Source organism: Amia ocellicauda, chromosome 5 (assembly GCF_036373705.1).
Source record: "Amia ocellicauda isolate fAmiCal2 chromosome 5, fAmiCal2.hap1, whole genome shotgun sequence".
Classification (NCBI taxonomy): Eukaryota; Metazoa; Chordata; class Actinopteri; order Amiiformes; family Amiidae; genus Amia; species Amia ocellicauda.
Window position 1 is genome coordinate 40,419,851 of NC_089854.1, and position 16,744 is coordinate 40,436,594.

Sequence of the window (16,744 nt, forward strand, 5' to 3'; positions counted from 1 at the left end):
GGATTCATTCATTAAGCACAGCAAGCTGTGCATTTCATATTTTGAGATGACAAAGCTTTCAACATGTTCTTGAACGCAAAAGAGGAAACAAAACCAGGAAACAACTATAAATGTGTTTTTTTTCCACTCCATAGTTAATTGACGTCTGCACAGGGATGTACATTTCGTTTAAGTGGAATTATAACTAGGGGGGAGAAAAAACAAGTCCTAAAGGGATTCGGCTGGTTACCAGCTGTTAATACCCAGTTTGCTAATACATTACAGCTTCATCTAATGCCATTAACTGAAAAGCCAATCATCTGGTTTCAAGGGGATTATTATTTTAATCACTACAAGTATTTGATCATTGTGTTTTATGACTCACAAGAAGCTACTGTTCAGATTCAATACTACTTTTATATTATCATTAACAAGCTATTCATTGACCCCCTACCCATATCAAAAAGTTCTGTGAAGTACTACAATGCCTACTGAGATTGTGAATGAAAAAAAAAAAAAAAAAATTATACAATCTATTGTGACACCGTGTGGTGTTCGACACGGCATTTGGGCTGTCAGGAAACAACAAGCATGGGTACAGTACAAAAATACGTGCTTTTATTATACATAGCAAAGTAAACAGACATACAGAAAACCAAACAAAACTGTAGCTCCCCTCGAGCCTCAGCTAAACATATACACAGTTCCCTAACTAAACACAGAATTCACAGTACAAACACAAGACAAACACTTTCAGAAGCTTTGTAGTACTTCACAGAACTTTTTGATATGGTATTTAAAGTATGAAAAGTGAAAATATGTGGTTTCTGCTACATTAGATGATTACAAGATTACAAGTAGGTTTATAAAGTCGCTCATTGTCTAAAACAATAAAAACGGACTGGCCCATTCATGGTGTTTTGCCTGGTATTAAGTGATGTATCACTAAAGTGTTTGAAATAGTGACAAGAAATGCTTCTGGTAAACATCCTTGAAGGTTCAGCACACAGACATTGTAATAAATATTCTCAGATGGCTGTGCTCCTCATTCCTATGATCTATTTGTTTTGTTATTCAGGCATACCTCTTGCAAATTAATAGATTTTCTAAAGAGCATTAATTAATTAAGCACTTTGCTGAATTACTTCCATTCTGAGCAATCTACTATCTTCTTTATCATGCTGTGCATATCTTCTTTCAATGTGCATAAGGGAAATTCATCCCCCCTGGTCATTATGCCTCCAATCATTTCTGAAACAGCTTTCATGTATTGGTTACATAAATTTAGTGGAAGTATTTAAAGAATTGATATGTTTTTTTTTCCAGGAAGCGTGACGGTTAACTTTGAAATTCACTGGGGTCCTTTTTATTTTCCAGGACTTAATTAACCATGACTTGTTTCTCTTTCCTTGTATTTTATAAACGCTGACTGTGTCAAAACTGCGTCAGTTTGATACAGCTATATGAATAAGGCTGCAATTTCCCGTTAATGTATCAGCATTTACGGCATACATTTGTTCCTATCAACTTGTGTACTGTGCATCCTTGGCATCAGCCCCTTCCTCCAGTCTGTGAACTTTTTCTAATGATATGCTTCCGATTCAATAACACCCCTAGTGACAAGTAAAGCAAATGCACAATCATATATGTTGATTATGTATGCAATTCAGTGAGTACAGTCATATTGACTTGTGGGCTTATTTAAACTTGATGAGAAAAGAGAATTAGAAAGCTTAAAAATGCCTTGGAATACACTGGGAGTAAGTGCACCGTAAGTGAACTCGAGGCAGAAAATCCTAGTATTCATAAACTCTGTATATGGCAATTTCTTTGGATACACCTTCATTTCTGTTTTAATTGAGTCTAGTTTATAATGATAATTTTTTAACAATGGTTCACTGAGTTTAATAGGGCTTTGTGTAACAGAATGGCTTTTCAAGTACTGTGAATAGCTCTATTCATCAAGGACACAAATAAAATTGAAATTCTATATGAAAACAATACATTATACCCACAAAGGACTGAAGAAATAATTTGTTTTCTCTTAACTGGTTTCCTATTGCAAAAGGATACATACAAGCAGATGATTTCCTGCAGTTTTAAGAGGTGTCTCAAATTAAACTGTGTTAATCCACCATACTGTGATAATCCTGCTGCTTAATTTGAGTTCCTAGCATATTCATATAATTCGGCTATAACCTAAATTACTGTTTTTTTAAGTTGTTTAAATAACTGAAACCAAGGCCAATACCAAATTGGGCAGCCAGCTGGGACTGTCTATGCAGTGTTGAAATGGTAGTCAACAAACTCTGAAAATATATGATGGACAAATAAGTACATCTGAACAAGATGAACAATACAATTAAATTAAATTACATCAAATCACAGGATAACCTTCAAGTGAAAGATGTGAATAATTTTGGCCAAAACTATGTACACACACACACACACACACACATACATTTACAGAGATAAGCAAACTAATTGTGCCTGATTTTGATTTCTTTCTTTGTATGATGGATACTGTTAGCATTTAAAAACAAATAAATCTTAGTTATCAAAGAACATTTCTGAGGTGCATTAACAAGTTTAAAAAACACAGCAAATAACAATGAAGTAAACTGAGATGCAGAAATGCGTCTTGACTGACCTTTCTTTCCAGCAAAAGGTTATTTTATGAAAAGATACAAGTTCAACACAAACTAAGGTATTTACATCTTGCACAATTTTCCACAATGCCTGGATTTAAAACATATCTTGTACCACATGGATCCAAATTCAGAGATTAAAAAATTGACTAAACATGTTTACATATTTAATATAATTATCCAATAACCCTCATAATATTTCAATGCATATTAAAAACAAAATGGAACACAATTGCAGAACCACAATTTACATTTATTTTCTATATCAATATAAACAACCTGTTATTCAAATGAAAAATAAGAAGTTAGTCACAAAATGTCTTTCAAAGCTTGATATAAAGCAGCTGAATCTGATTATTATTATCAATATTATGATTTTTTGAAGATGCATAGATTTAAAATATTACATTATCATACTTGGTTGAAAATTGTGCAATACAAAAAGAAAATCCAACTGCTAAGACAAGCAGACATCCATGTGCCTGAGCCACACAACTGAAGCAAAATGCCTAACATGGCTTCCTAAACTCTTGGCAGCCCAGTAAAGCGATGTCAGGCTTATCTACACGATGAGGTCTCTTAGTTTCCCCATCTAAACTCTGCAATTGACAGACCAGGAATTAGTTCACTTGCAGATGTCACATCTGTAGTATGTATGCAGTCACACCCCAGATTAGATTTTCCACCACAGGCTGCCTTGGAATACCGAAATTGCAACTTGCCGAAAATGTTGTTGTTTTTTAATCGCCAATTTTATATTTATTTTTTTCTCCCCTAAAATTTTGGAATTGACAATTGTGCTAAGGAATCTCGGTTGTTATGAATCCCACCACCTTCACGTGGTGAGGGTGAGGTCACTCATGGCCATCCTGGAGCTGTCTATTTTCACCATGCATGCAACACAGTCCACATGAGAGGTTCAGTACCAATTGAAGGAGAGTCACGTCCGTCCCAGCTGTATTGCAGGCCTGCAGGCATCCAGGAAGCTGGTAGAAAATACTCGATAGTGATTTTACACTGCCAGTGAGCTCTCCCTGTCACCGGTGCCAGACAGGTAAAGGGATTTAATCTGTTTAGGAATCCTGAGCAGAGGGATGTAAGAATGTAATAACACAAGGAAAGTTACAAACAAAATGAGACCTATCAGCTCCTCATTCCTGTTTAGTTTTTTGTACAAAAAAGTGTTCTTCATGATATCTGAGTCTGGTGGTTCATACTACTCTACATAGACTAGGGATGTGTATCTTTCCGTCTCTGATGATTCGATACACATCTAGATACAGTGTCACCGATATGATACATTTTGAAAAAAATAACGATTCGATACGATTTGGTTCAGCTTTGAGTCAATTCGATGTGACATAGTGTGATTCAAGTCAATTCAAAGTGGTTGGATTTAGAAATACATTTAAAATAATAAGGGATAAAAATGTACAAACTGGCTATTTCCCATACAATTAGTATGGCAGCCAATTTAACACATAGCAAAATAAAAGTCTACAAATTTATATTTTGAGGTTCTCAAAGGGGAAAAAAGACTGAATATCTATAGGACTAGAAGCTTTCAACCCTGAAGATTTCATGTGGAATTGACATTGCAATCAACGTTCTGGATTAAGCTGAATTATTTTTATTTTTTTCTTCTCAGATCGGTATTAATATATTTGTGATTATGATTGTATTGAATACATGTGTTTTAAATAAACCTGCAGTGTATTAATCTCTCAACTAGTTTCAATTCAGAGTACTGTACATTTAAAAAGTATATGTATAGGTAAGTATAGGTCTGTGTGTGTATGTGTCAGGGCTGTAAGGATTTTTAGTTAGTTGAAGTTAGTTAGTTAGTTAGTTAGTTGAAATCAAAGTAAAACAGATACAAATTAATGTGAAATCACTAGTATTTGTGCAATAAGTGTGAAAATAAGAGATGTGCCTGTTAATGTTTGAGTCTTTTTGATCGAGTTTTCAGTCTGTTTACAGTGTTTCTAATATAGAGACGCTGCGTGAGCCAGTGACTCATGGCACAGAACCACCACAGCCATTCAGTGCTAGTGATTTATATGGGATTTTTTAATTTGCTTTAGTCCCAGTTACAAACGTTTTACAATGAAAATGGAGATGGTTCAGATTAAGTTATTTTGCAAAAATATAAACTTAATAAATGCAAATTTGTAAAGTTGCTATATGTTGAAAATCATTATTTTGTCCACAATACATCAGTATGAAGATCCAAGACTATCTTAGACTTGTTTTCGGCAACACCATACCATTTCTTTGTAAACCCACCTTATTCTTTGATCTGCACAACTCACATGGCTTAACCCATCCCCCACACAGTGTTGCTGCCAGGTCAAAAGTATCATTATAGGAGAAACCAATGAATTGTGAGTGATAAAATACACATTATGATCCAATCTGCAATTGCTGTATCGGTTTGTTGGCCAGTTTGTGATGAGCAGATTCGCTAATAAAGATGGACCGGATTGAATCTGTGCAGTTGTATCTCAAAAAGCTGGACCGGAGCATCGATTTGAATACATTAATTGTTACACCCCTAACATACACACTTTGAGATTATGTGTATTCCTGTTCTTCAATATACAGTATAATATACAGTAGCAGTTTCAGGGGTTGTGTTGTGGATTGATGTTATGTGCCTGCCAAGTATCTGTATTTTTTGACTGACAGGACCAAGGACAGCACCAGGAAACATTCCACAGAGTCAGGACCATGGACAGCTCAGGGGAAAATGCCACACTGCAGCAGAGTGGAGCCATGTGGATACAGTTGCAATCAAGCTAATCCAAAGACAAGGGGGCCCTAATCAGCCTGGCCTCTATTTAACCACATCGTGTTCTGTCTTTGTCTGTCTTGGATCGTGGCAGGAGAAATGACATGAGAGTGGTGGAGGTGAGCAAGAGAGTTATCACTGAGAAAAGGACTAGAACACCCGACGAACCCCTGACCGAACTGACTATGAGACTGAAGATTCCCAGTGCTTGTATTGACTGTAATTCCAAAAAAGACACAGACTCATATTTTTTTCACATTATACCTCTTATGTCTTATACACACTTCTCACCTTCTCACCAGATGCTCGCCCTACAGCACTACAATACATAATATGTATTTGGTGTTATCACAACAACTGTTCTCCTGCCCCTGTCTCACATGGACCTTAACTATTTCCACTGTATTCATTCCCAAAGTTCTCCATTAGCAAAGGGTGAATTAAAATGATTACATCATAGTTATATCCTAGTGTGATAGTCCTACAACATCCTCAGTGTAAACCTTAATCACACTGTTAAATGGACACCAAGACAAATTCACAATATCTGCAACTAGGTTCAAGATTGAGAATGTATTGAATGTTTTCCTACAGTGAGGGAAAAAAGTATTTGATCCCCTGCTGATTTTGTACGTTTGCCCACTGACAAAGAAATGATCAGTCTATAATTTTAATGGTAGGTGTATTTTAACAGTGAGAGACAGAATAACAACAAAAAAATCCAGAAAAACGCATTTCAAAAAAGTTATACATTGATTTGCATGTTAATGAGGGAAATAAGTATTTGACCCCTTCGACTTAGTACTTGGTGGCAAAACCCTTGTTGGCAATCACAGAGGTCAGACGTTTCTTGTAGTTGGCCACCAGGTTTGCACACATCTCAGGAGGGATTTTGTCCCACTCCTCTTTGCAGATCCTCTCCAAGTCATTAAGGTTTCGAGGCTGATGTTTGGCAACTCGAACCTTCAGCTCCCTCCACAGATTTTCTATGGGATTAAGGTCTGGAGACTGGCTAGGCCACTCCAGGACCTTAATGTGCTTCTTCTTGAGACACTCCATTGTTGCCTTGGCTGTGTGTTTTGGGTCATTGTCATGCTGGAATACCCATCCACGACCCATTTTCAATGCCCTGGCTGAGGGAAGGAGGTTCTCACCCAAGATTTGACGGTACATGGCCCCGTCCATCGTCCCTTTGATGCAGTGCAGTTGTCCTGTCCCCTTAGCAGAAAAACACCCCCAAAGCATAATGTTTCCACCTCCATGTTTGATGGTGGGGATGGTGTTCTTGGGGTCATTCCTCCTCCTCCAAACACGGCGAGTTGAGTTGATGCCAAAGAGCTCGATTTTGGTCTCATCTGACCACAACACTTTCACCCAGTTCTCCTCTGAATCATTCAGATGTTCATTGGCAAACTTCAGACGGGCCTGTACATGTGCTTTCTTGAGCAGGGGGACCTTGCGGGCGCTGCAGGATTTCAGTCCTTCACGGCGTAGTGTGTTACCAATTGTTTTCTTGGTGACTATGGTCCCAGCTGCCTTGAGATCATTAACAAGATCCTCCTGTGTAGTTCTGGGCTGATTCCTCACCGTTCTCATGATCATTGAAACTCCACGAGGTGAGATCTTGCATGGAGCCCCAGACCGAGGGAGACTGACAGTTATTTTGTGTTTCTTCCATTTGCGAATAATCGCACCAACTGTTGTCACCTTCTCACCAAGCTGCTTGGCGATGGTCTTGTAGCCCATTCCAGCCTTGTGTAGGTCTACAATCTTGTCCCTGACATCCTTGGACAGCTCTTTGGTCTTGGCCATGGTGGAGAGTTTGGAATCTGATTGATTGATTGCTTCTGTGGACAGGTGTCTTTTATACAGGTAACGAGCTGAGATTAGGAGCACTCCCTTTAAGAGAGTGCTCCTAATCTCAGCTTGTTACCTGTATAAAAGACACCTGGGAGCCAGAAATCTTGCTGATTGATAGGGGATCAAATACGTATTTCCCTCATTAACATGCAAATCAATTTATAACTTTTTTGAAATGCGTTTTTCTGGATTTTTTTGTTGTTATTCTGTGTCTCACTGTTAAAATACACCTACCATAAAAATTATAGACTGATAATTTCTTTGTCAGTGGGCAAACGTACAAAATCAGCAGGGAATCAAATACTTTTTTCTCTCACTGTACATGATATAAAAAATTATGTATAATGCTTGTAGTTTTTTTTCCTCATGGAGACAAATGTTTGTGATTCTGTCCACGAAGGACATGAAGTATTATGAGAATCAATGAATTGACATGATTATCTTCGATTTTTTCATCTGTTAAGATAAAAAAGGATGGAAACATTTCATTACAAGCAGAGACAGTGAAGTGTCTTTCAACATGATAGAAAATACCTGCTTTTTAATATTAAAAACATTTCCCCTTTTAACTACATTCAATGTTATATTCTAGAATACAGAAACACATTAAACAGATATATAGCTGTACATACTTAAAACTTGAGGTCAGTATCCTTAAATTACATTTTGAAAGTGTGCTCATAATATTAAAATGTTCTTGTAATCTCTTGAGTTTTTTTTATAACAGGAAATCTTGCACGTTACTATAATAAAGGATTGTTTGACAAAATCTGCTCTATGGATATTTCCAGTGCAGTGCATAGAGAATTCACGGAGCCTGCCAAGGGTACAGATATTCAAAACACAAACCTGCACAATGTATTTGCATATCACTCGAGTCTCAGATAGCATAATACATTTAGAGAAAGAATCAGTAGTCAGAGATTAATAATAAAACTGTCTAGCGGGAACAATATGGTTGACTGATTAAACGATACTCACTGCCTTTTTTTTCCTGAATGTAATTTGTATCTTGTAGTGATAAAAGTATATCAATGGCAATGAAACTGAGCAAGTTGTGTCTTCAATCTTGAATTTGTGTTGACATGTACATTTTTATGAGATTTTAGGTGGACATAATGTAATATGTAGCTGAGCTGTATTGAAGGGTAAGGTTTTTTTTCCTTAAATTACTTTATGGACTATATGCATTATATGTAATATCTAAAAGGGAATAGGCCCACCCCTTGTCCTAATGACTGCTGTAATACATCATCTTTTGGCAACAGCTACAGTGCGGTAGCCATCCCAGTGCAGTTGATAGTGTCTCAACAGAGTTTTCAATACTATTCTCCTTAAACACATCTTTGTGAAATAGTGCAGTATTGTCTTGGAAGATGCCCTCTGCATCAACTTTAATCAATGCTGGCAGTAAAGCATTGTCCAAAATTTCCCAAAACATACTGTCTTGTCAAGGTGCCCTTCACAAAAACATAAAATAATACAACAGTCCTACTCCAAATGTTGAGAAACACTCCCAAACCTTCACAATGACACAAAATTACATACAGGAAGAGCAGGACAATTCAATGCAGATCAGACTGTTGCTGTTTGCATTTCACAGTCATCTCCAGTGTGCCGGAAAGGAAAAAAGTGATTGGTTGCCAAGTGACTTGGTTGTAAATGTCAAGGAAGGAAGCTTGAATATCACAGACTTTAATTCATAGACTTACATTTAATTGTAAGTTATGATTTTGTTATGATGTTTACAGTCTAATGTTAATTGTTCAGTGGTACATATGTGGTATACTAACCGGTAAAAGTGTTTTGTTGCCATGCCGTCATGCGTGCATGGAAATGCAGGTGAAAATGGTAATCAATAAACAGACTGTATGTTACCTGCAGTGTGACGCCTGATTTCCCTTGAGCTCTGGCTGTACCCTTCTGGAATGGTATATTGAGAGGTAGAAATGTAGAACCAGAGCTCCATGGAAGATGCGTATAACAGTGTATAGGTAACACATGACTTGCTTATTGATTACCACTTCCACTGGTTTTCCCATGCACAGTTGTGTGTGAACTGAGGTCTTTCAAGCCTTAGGATACCAAAAGGTATAGATCAGGTTCTCTGCATGGCTAGTGACATGCTGTAGGACACATCTTCATCTCATCAGTTAACAAATAACGTCTGGTTTTGAAAACTGGTTGTGTGGCTAGCACTTAAACATGAAATCATATAAAGCATAAACAACTTATTTGAGACAAATAAAACCAGAGTTTGAACTGATCCATGTTTTTAATCTGGATTTAATCAACAGCACACATTATCCATTCATACAGCATGCATATACAAAATAGAATATGTTATTTTTACTATGCATTTGACAAATGTGAAATTGGGGTGACAATAACAGTGTATAGTTTCTCTGGAGATATTTATAGTCTTCCAAACTTGTACACATACTATTCATAATTATCAAGAAGGAGAAACATTTAAATATTGCTAATATAACAGGCAAAAAAACAAACCAAAAAGTGACATGGAATACAGGAGGGGGTAGATTCCACTATTAATGTTATGTCTCTGGGTACTAGTTTGACATTAAGTAGTTTGCTCGATGTCCTGCATCAATGTAAATACAAACTAACTTTACCATAAATATACAAGTAACAGCATTGTATGTGATCAGAAAATATATAGGATTTATTATTATTATTTATTTATTAGCAGACGCCCTTGTCTAGGGCAACTTATATTTATCTCTAACCACATCAGCTAACAAATCAGGAAATGTAATGATCAGCACAAAGACAATATTCTCACATTCCTTGGTATTGTGGTTTTCCATTTCCATATTGGGTGTTTTCCACCCATGACATAATGACTCTAGTATTCCTAAAGCTGAAGGGAATACAATTACTTCAAAATATATATTGAATTACATATACTTCCTAATCAAAATTAATTGCAGACACATTAGAGTAATCTATTTTTATTATTATTTTTGTACCTTAATGGCATTCTTCAATCCTGAATGCAATATTGTGCTTAAACCAGTTATTTAATGATGTTGCATCAATTTCAGTTTTCTTTTCAATTGTATTTAAATTGGGACATTGTGGTGCACCCACTGAGAATTACATAGTATATTGAATCAATTGATCTTGCATAAAGAGATTGTGGCAAGCATAAGGTCTGCATTCAGCAACATGTATAATTAGAATTATACCACAAAAATAAAATAATCTGTACTCAGATGTGACTAAATTATATTATATAAATCTGGTAGCTAGTTGAAACAAACTACACAAATATAAATTGTATTTGAATAAAATGCTATTTTGTTTATAAAATATTAAAAATCCTTTCCATTTAATATTGAAAAAAACAACCCTCATCTACTCACCTATTTACAAGTGTTACATATGGTCTATGAAATATGTATGCAGTATGCATGTGTATCTACATAATATGCAGATATCATGTAGAGAGCAATGGCGACAGTAAGATGCTTGCTTTAGGTAAAACCTGCAGGCTGTTATTGAAAAGCTCCTGGAAGTCTCATCTGTGCCACATAATGTTTTATTGCTTTGGTTAAAAAGACTTTCTATCAAATCATTGAGGTGCTGCCACATCTTAGAGCTCCTCATTCAATCCATTACTTTGCTGGTCATGTGTGAGAGTGTGTATATCTGAGTCTATATATATATATATATATATATATATATATATATATACTGTATATGGGCGATTTCCACATTGAGCCATATATAGAAGGGCAGGTTGTGCTAATGTATATGAGGAAATATTCATAACTGAAGGCAATTCCCTGAATTAATAACAGTAGTCAGCAGTGATGCATCCTCAAAACCAATTTTATGAAAATTCAAAATCATTATTATAACATTTTAACAGTCACTTTCTGTGTGTTTGCATATGCTCAGTCCCTATGACACCCTGATGGCTGTTAAACAACCCATCTATGTAATGTCATTACAGGTTAGATGCATCCTACCCCATTTCCTGGACCAATCAGCCTAGTTGGCCAACATTTTCAGTCAGACAGCTTTTTATATCTGCTTCAAGCTTAATTTGGGTCAAATTCATTATTTGTTAATAGCATAATCACACTAAGTAGAATATATATGATGCTTATTTGTGTACTTAGGGCAGAATGGGGACAAATCTCCTTTTGCCATTAATCTGTCCCTTTTCCTTCAATGTTGACCACAAGAGTGGTGGTCTTAGACTAAAAGTAAATAAATAAATTGTATAAAAAATGTACCACAACAGGTTACACATGGGATATTTACAGTACATTTTTGCCTGGCCTTCACTTCCTTTTTGTGTTTGCGTGTGTGTGGGTTGGTGGGTTATTAGAGGTTAAATACTCTCCCACTTGTTTTTTCCCTCCTTGTAGAATGTGATTTATAAAATTGTCTTTTTCAAGCTATGTAGTGTTAAAAAAGAAAACAATCACTTTAGTAACTTAATTAGTTATTGTTTTTTTATTTATTCTAATGAATTTATAGAGAACTTTCAGTTTTATGTTTGGTTAAGTTCGTACTAAGTTAATATATTTGGGTTCTTTGCATTTTTTAATTTTGTTATTTGTACACCTCCAAGACGCCCCTAACCCACACCTTTAATGTTGATATGGCTCACTTCAGGAAGGCAATATTATCCTCTCTGGCAACGTTACACCTGTGCCATGGTCATAAATTTCTAAGGCAGCCAGCTAGTCTAATATACTTTATTTTATGAGGCATTACCATGTCACTTTGTCCTAAAATTTATTGGGTTCAGCTGTTTTATCTTCAGTATGCAATACAGTATCTGCCCAGGATCAGATATCCTCCTGTTTTTGTTATCTGCGTTGGCCTGCATTCAACATGTGTATAGGGACAGTGATAAGAAAGCCCTAAAGTATAAAATATTTTTCTTTTCTGAAGCTTGCTTGCTACATCAGTTACATTTGTTAAATTCCAGTCATTTGAAACCAATCCATTACCTATTTTTCCACTATGGATCTAATGTAATAATAATGTTTTCTTTTGAGACATGTTTTGCAATTGTCATCCCGATCACACAATAGCTAGTGTTATTATCCATATTTCTCAAATGTCTCATGAACTACAAACATTCCATAAGAAATATTCCATTCAAATAGCATTTCATATATTCGATAAAGTAAACAGTCTGTCTATACTGTATGCAGGTAACACATTTTCAGTTATTATCCATGTTTGATTAAAATGCAAAGTTCTTTCACGTATCACAAGCCATGATCATGTTGCGTCTCTATCACTTGTTTTCAGGGGATATGTTCTAGGAATCCTTAGCACAGAAAAGATTTTATAGTCACATTTGTTGTTGTGAACCTGCACTAATCTAAAGGGACTTGGGAGAGATGAATGTCTATGTATAATATATGCTTTGAAAATGTTTCTTGTGAAAACTATTAGTCGCCCTGGGTAGGGGCGTCTGCTAAGAAATAATGATAATGTCATCCTCTGTAGGTTCAGATACCACTAATATGGTATGGTTGCACGTTTGTGTCGCATTTTGCACAATGCCCTGGGTTCTTACAAAGTTACTGTTTCATTACAATCAAGGGCAGTGACAATCATGCTATCTTTGGAAGTCTTCCATTAAGTTCCCAAGGCTCAGATATGTCACCATGCATTGTTCCACTGCCACTACGGTCAAATGACTTAGCCTTTCATCTCCACAAAGTGACAGAAAGTACGTTTTGAGTCTTTTCGGGACAGAGAAAAAAGCATTCATTTTGTAGCAGTGGTGACAGGCAATGTAAGTGCTATTAGTTGCGGATTCAACAACACATTGATACACTGCTGTGGCAGAACTTGTAGGTTATGTCTAGCTGTAAGTACTAGAAAAGTCTATAAGGAGTGTGTTTATCTAAAAATAAACAATGAAATGGCAGGAAGACATATCTCCTGCTGCATTTTCTTTTGAGAAGGTTCATGTGTTATAATGTAAATCAATGGCTCATGATAATTCTTCATGTTTAGTTGTATTTTCTGTTAAAGAAAGGTTTCCATTTACTTTTGACTGCCAATGTACAGTGCATCAAAGCCTTATCCTTATAAAGAATGCTTCCCACTAACAACTTTGGCATGAAGTGAAAAACTGAAAGCATTAAAGACACAAAGAGCAATGAAACTGGTACTAAAATTAATGAGAGGCAGAAAGCGGATTCGAAAGGCTGGATAGCACAGCTTTAAATCGGTTAATTGACTTGGCTAGTCTGAATGAGGTAAAAAAAAAAAAAAAAAAAAAAAACAGACTTTAGTTTTATTGTTGGCTTTGTAAAAAGGACTCATGATCAATCATTTCATGTCTGGTAAATTTACAAAAAGTTGTAGTGTATTTACTATAGCAGTTTTTGTTGTTTCATCCACACTCTCTTGATGGTTGTTGCTTCTAAAGGAAATATTTTGATCTTAATAACTACTCATTTCAGAAATATAAATCTAAGATGCATTTTTGTGTGAATGCAATAACGATTTTAATACTGGCAGACTGAAAATTGTGTGCTTGCATTTGAAGCCGCATAAGAGATATTGGTAACAATGCAATGTTCATATACTGCACCCTTTCAATACACAGCAGCTGGTTATTGTTTGGTTTTGGAGCTTAGCAAGTGTCAAGGTCATATCTAGTGGCCACTTTATAAGCTGTTTGGTGAAAATATCCAACACGACATGCCATCAGCTGCGGTGAACTGGTTTATGTAAGTGTACCTTCTGTCCTCAAATCTTCATGGCAGCTCAAACAAAGCCACGGTCATTTTTTGAGCAAGTTGGGAAGAAATGATCTGTTGTTCCTGAAAATGAAAAACTTGATGAATCAGACAGTGAAGGTGACAAAACATACTCTGTTCTGTTCTGAGATAAAAGCTAAATCAACAGAAAATAAGAAAGATTTGATGAATCATACAGTGACAGTAACGATACACGCTCAGATCCAAAGAAAGCCAAATCAAAATGCTTCCGGCAACAGTTTATTTGGTTGAGCTACGAAAATGGGAAAATGTACTGTCAGTTATACAGAGAAATTGGTGGTCAAAAAGGGTTCACACAAGGCACTGCCAATTTTAGGACAAGTACACTAAGATAATCTATAGTTATGGATATTTACCCTATTTACCAAGGTGTTTTTTTGAGATATTTAACATAATATTTATTTGTTGTTGTTGTTTAAATAATGTTAATATAATCACCATATCTAGATTTACATTTACAAAATTAGATTAGATGTACACATGTATATGTACAATTATCATTGTAGATGCAGGGTGGGGGGGTTTACATGTGAATAATAATACACACACACATATATATATATATATATATATATATATATATATATATATATATAATTTATTACCCACAATTAATTAAAATTATATTCAATATAGTCACTCAGTGTTTTCATCTAGGAATACAACACTGAAATGCTGCTAACAAGCACATTAGCGATGCCAATATTATGCCATTAGTACCATTCATTGTCACTTTCATTTTCAGACAGATTCTGTTCCACGTTCCAGAGCAGAGCACAGAACCTTTGAAACTGAAAATGTGTCTAAACAATGTTGATGTTGGCACACTGCACTTCTGGTGTGATTCCCAAAAATCACTTTTTGTATCTGGCAATGGGTTGGTTTCACCTTTATATCCCAACAGGTATCACTGATTTGAAGAACTCCTTCAAATGGAATATTTTCTGGATTAATTTGGTAAATTGAGGTATAAATGTTCAATAGGAGCTTTCTGCAAAGGTAGCTGCAGAATAATTCTCCAACAGAAAGAATCTAAGCTGGAGAATTTGGGCTATCCAGGCTTCTTTGTGTAATATTATGGTGGTACATATGCAAAACAGTTTGGTTCTGCAAGGCTGACTTAGATGTTACAAGATGATATGCTGAAATCATGTAGCTTGTACAGAAAACAGTGATTAAAAAAATATGTACAACTACACTATATATTTTTAATATTGGTTACAGTAAAGAAAAGCATCTAATTTCAAGGTGGGTTATTTGGAAATATTGCATAAGAACACCTAGGTAACTTTTCCTCTTTTTCTACATAGAGCTTTGTCTTAAGCATCCCGCATTTTATAATATTATTGAGACATCTACTTAATTCTTAATTCTTAATTCTGGAGATATAGTACATAAACTAGGGTAGTAGATGTGAATGTAATTATTCACACATAATTCATGTTGTGATTTTTCATTGTATAATATTTTTGCTATGGTTTAGGGACATCTGGAATGCAAATATGGTTCTGTTTCAATGCAAATTGGAAACATTTGCCTCACGTCAAGGTTGTTATGCATAGTTTAAATCATGAATTTCATTTTTTTTTTTTCTCTAAGTAGAATACTTTATACATATATCATGAGTCCTATTTGAATGCTGCAAGTAAGCCAACATAGGCAAAATATGTGAGAGTTGTTTAAAAACAAAACAAAACAAAAAAACATGTATTTTCCAGTCTGAATTGGAAGTGGTCTTTGAAGAACGAAATAAGGCAGAAATATGTTCACCAGCAAGCAAGGGGATGTGGACCACAAATCAAGAGATTCATGTTGTTTGCTCTTCAAATGAGACTGTCCAATTATTTGTCCCCCCATTTGGCATTGCTAATAAATGAGCTGCTTAACCACTACAGCTCATTTATAAGATATAAGACATAGCACACATCCTCAAAAACCAACACAAAACAATTAGCAATTCTATATGTGTGACTGTTGACCCGCCGTGATGTATAATATAGTAATTTCCCCACCTTTAATTATGGCATGGTTTAAATGTTAGCACAGACTCCAAAGCTCCAGATGTGGCCCCAGCATATTGGAAAGCAGTGGCTAGGGAGCCCAGGAATGAGAGGAAGAACTTAGTCTATCACTCTGTCATCCCTCACCTGCAAGCAGTAAATAAAGTACACAGGAATCAGGAGTCCAACTCTTAGCAGCATAACATGTTTCTATTGACTATTAAATAAACTGAATGAATGTTTGACGGTGCCCTCCATGGGAGATAAATCGCCCGAGACAACATGGCTTGATGAAAGCACAAGGTACTGTCTTGAGAAGATGCTGAAGATGAGCAATAAAGTTTGAAGGTACATTGAAAAATGAAGTAGTGTCTGCGCCCCAGCTACCAAGATCTCTCCTTTTTTTTCTTTAAACCGGAGGAGAATAAAAAAAAACCTGCAGCACAGGATCATTGTCGCTGCGGAGTGTCTCATTTATTAGACAGATCACAAAGGGTGTTGTGTCTGTCACATGTGATGTATGAGAGGCAGTGTGAAAATGCACTGATCCTATTTGGACTGCTCATCACAAAGCCAGCGCCTCTGCTGAAAGAAAGGATGAACAGCTTTTAATTAAGGATTTTGTGGCTTGTTTGTTTGTTGGTTTATTTCTGTGGCTTGCTTGTTTGTTTGTTGTTC